The 3899-nt window shown below is 51.2% G+C and overlaps 1 pseudogene; it reads right to left on the bottom strand.

The window, feature by feature from the left end:
• Nucleotides 1–1774, bottom strand: part of LOC102760498 — a 2072-nt pseudogene extending 298 nt beyond the window's left edge.
• Between the last annotated feature and the right edge of the window lie 2125 nt (nt 1775–3899).

The raw sequence follows: 3899 nt of genomic DNA, 5'->3' as shown, positions 1-3899 counted from the left end.
TCAAGAATAACATAAGTGGGTAAAGTCAGGGCCAAACTGGGCCATTTCCTCATCCAATCTCTCTGAGGTGCGTGGACAGAACTAAGTCTCAGCTCTTCGCAGGACACTTCCAGGGTTGTTGTTTTTTTTTTTAAGTCTAAAAGACAGTAGTCTGTCTCCATTCTTGTTCTTTGGGAATTTTTCATCGTTGGGTAAAAGGATACTTACATTGGGGCAATCCTCTTGAGATACAGTATTCCAGTTGCACCATGTGACAACAACAGCGCCCCTCAGAGGGAGGGAGCCAACAGATGGGAAGCAGGGAATTCTGAAAACCAAAGTGATGACAGAGACGCTAAGCCTTTCCTTCACATGTCTGACACCCCTCTTCAGGCGGCCTACAGGCCGGGTGTCTGCTGGATCTTTACCACTTGATGTCCTGGCAGGCTGCCCTGGCCCCTGCAAGGCTGTGTGCCGGGCCTCCTGGGCCCAGGGGGAGTTGCGCATCCCCCCGCCCCCCAGCCACTCCTGGTAAAGCTCCTGCACATGGGCGCTGGTCTCCGGGTGCCATACCGGGATGGCAGCGTAGATGCCTTCCATCTGCCGCAGCAGTGCCCTGTCTGCACACCTGTTGTCAGCCTGGGCCTGGCCCCTGCCACTTAGGTATCCCTGGCGCAGGCCAGGAACTCCACGAAGTGGCAGGGGAACTTGCCCCTCTACAGCTTCAGGACCACTTCTGGGTTTTCCAAAAGCTGTAAGCAGCCTCAAAGCGTAGCAGAACCTCTCTGTCCTTTCCAAGGGTGACCTCCTGGAAGTCTTTGTTCCTCAGGGTGCGGTAGGTGAGCATTCCCACGTCCTCGTTGAACAGCTCCTTGGCCATGTGCCTGAAGATGTGTTCCAGGTACCTGTCGGAGCTGGCACCCTCGTGGAGCCTCATCTCCTCCTCCTTCATGTCTCCAAACAGAGTGTCCACGGCGGCGTCATTTGAGGCGAGGTCACTTTGCTCCATTATCTGGACAATTTCACCTGAAGTTAACATGCAGTCAGCTCCCTGGGAACTATGTAAAGCTGTGGGAACATCTTCTCAAAGGGCCTCCAGTTTCTTGTCATAACCCGGGGCCACAGTGACGTGGAAAATCTTGTCTGGGGACAGGTTCTGCCGTCTGGTGAACTAATCCTTTCACCAGAGAGCCCATGATCTGCTGGGGACACTTGGCCGTGCAGAGGTGAGGGTGATGGGGTGACCCAGCACATGCTCTGCATATCGGTCCCAGCTGGGGCAGGTGGAAGTCAGCAAGGGTAGCCAGGGCTCTTCCTCACGGTGCTGGCAGTGCCAATACACAAATTCCTTCTGACTCTCCAGGATGCTGAAGTCCGCAGCTATCTTCATGTCAAAGACAGTGCATCCCAAGGCTTTTGAGGAAGCCACAGAGCCTTCTGGATGCATCAGTGACACTGAGGCTGAATTTAGCAGCAAAATAAGGCAGAGACTGAGGACACACAGACACTGCCAGCACCTTGTGCTGAGAGGTATCACATGTCTTATTAAGGTTCAGAACATGGAAGAAGTCCTTGGTGTTCTGTTGAGAAACTTGGACTTCTTCCTCTGTGGTCACACAACTGTCACACGCCAGGCAGTCACTCAGAAATATTTTCGCATCGGCCAACTTATGGAATGCTCCCTTCTCTCCGTTCTCCTGAGCCAGACTCCGGACGTTGACTGCAGCATTCCCTTGGTCATAGGTTCTTGTTTTTTTTTACTACATTCCTTCCGCGTGCAGTGATCACACTTCATCTGGAGCAGGGCGGGCAGGGACCAGCTCGAGTGACCTAGAGGAAGCACAGGGAGAGCAGTCAGTCACCGCTGGTCGCCCCTGGCTCTGCTGGTGATATCCTTTCTTCCTTGTGCAGTGTCTAGGGAGGGGAAGTGGCCGCAGTGCCTGAGGCCGAGTTCCAGGAGTCTGGCAGCACTGTTGGGATTTTGCCAGAGGCGCTGGTCCATTGGTGCCTGGCCTCTCCTCTTCAGATTGAACCTTTAGGACTACTAAGGGAGCCAGTCCCCAGTTCTGCCCCACCTCCACCACCGATTGATTAGAGTCTGAGGGCCATGAGGAGGGACCAAGAGGCCTGCCTTTCAGCTGCTCCCCAGTCCCTGGGCCACTCACTCAGATTCCTTGTTTACCATCCCCTGATCAATGGGAGCCTGCGGGCCGGGGAAGGGACCAAGCAGTCTGCCTTCCACCCACCCACTTAAAATGTCTCTGCTGTCATGGATTCATTGGAGCCAGAGGGAACCCCAGTTCTCCTGTTAGCCATCCCCTGATCAATGGAACCTGAGTTCTGGGGATGGACCAGTGGTCTGTTCAGTCATTATGGACCCTGGATTTTTATATATTAGTACTAGAGGCCAGGTGCACATGCAAGCACCCCGTGTGTGGTGTGTGTGTGTGTTCCCATTGGGGGCCTGCCCCCAGCCACATTGGAAGCTCAGAGCAGTCGCCCCGTGTGTGTGTGTGTGTGTGTCCGCTGGGGACCTGCCCCAAGCTGCATAGGAGGCTCAGAGCAGATGCCGTGTGTGTGTGTGTGTGTGCTGGGGGCCTGCCCCCAGCCACACTGTGTAGGCTTGGAGCAGGCACCCCTCTGTGTTGATCTCTCAAGCTCCTGGCCTTGCCTGTGTGTTGTTTTCTTCCTTGAGCTGTAGCCAGGGTGAGGTGCTGCATGCAGGCCGCACTTGCTTGCTCACAGATTGCCACAGAGACCCGGGAGCAGGCCCTGCTGGGGGCTGCCTGCTGGCCGCGCTTTCCTGCTCCCAGATCCCCGCAGCAACCTGCGAGCAGGCTCTGCTGGGTGCTGCCTGCTGGGGGCTGCCTGTGGGCAGCTCTTTCCTGCTCTGGATCCCCGGCGGCAACCGACCGGGAGCAGGCCTTGCTGGGGGCTGCCTGCGGCTAGCCCTGCTGGCCTGCTCCAGGGCCGCCCGACCTGCTCCCGGGTCGCCGAGGCAATACCTTCTGGGCTCACGTTGCCAGGGTGACGCCGCCAGCATCTTGCCCCGCTGCTATGGACTCTGCCATATTTGTCATGGAGTTATGGTTAATTTGCATATTACTCTTTTATTAGATAAGATTGCTTCATGCCATTGGTTTTAAAAATAATTATGAGGGAAAAATAATACATTTTCTTTTTATCCTGTTCCTGCAGGACTTTCTTTAGTATTTCTTGCAAGGCAGATATAATAGGTACAAATTGTGTCAATCTTTTCATAGGTAGAAATGCCTTTTTTGCATCTTCATTTTTGGAAGAAAATTTTGCTGGATATAGAATTTTTAGAAGTCTTTTTTTTTTTTCTTCCCACACATTAAGAATGCCAGTTTACTGCCTCCTGGCCTCCATTGTTTCTGACTAGAAGTAAGCTATTAATCTTACTTTGGTTCAATCATATTTGATAAGTTGATTTTCTCTTGCTGGTTTGTTTCTCTGTGTCTTTCTCTTTCAACCCCTTGTCTACATGTCTCCAGGCATCTTTATCTTTCAACCCCTTGTCTACTTGTCTCTAAGCATGGCTGTTTATATTTATCCTATTTTATTCAATTGAGTTTCTTGGATGTATATATTAGTATTTTTCTTCAAATTTGGAAATGTTTTGGCCATTATTCCTTCAAATACTTTTTCTGCCCCTCCATGCCATCTTTCTTATCCTAAGAATACCATTATTCATATGATGGTATGATTTGTGTTTTCCCAAATCTCTGTGGCTCTGTTTCTCTCTCTCTCTCTCTCTCTTCTTCAGATTAGACAATCATTATTGGCTTATTTTCAGTTTCAGTGATTCCTTCCACTATCAGCTCAAATATGCTATCCAGTCCTTCTAACAAATTTCTCATTTTAGTTGTACTATTCAATTATAAATTTACATTTGTAAT

This window comes from Myotis davidii, unplaced genomic scaffold (assembly GCF_000327345.1).
Source record: "Myotis davidii unplaced genomic scaffold, ASM32734v1 scaffold229, whole genome shotgun sequence".
Classification (NCBI taxonomy): Eukaryota; Metazoa; Chordata; class Mammalia; order Chiroptera; family Vespertilionidae; genus Myotis; species Myotis davidii.
This window is presented reverse-complemented; position numbering and strand designations above follow the sequence as displayed.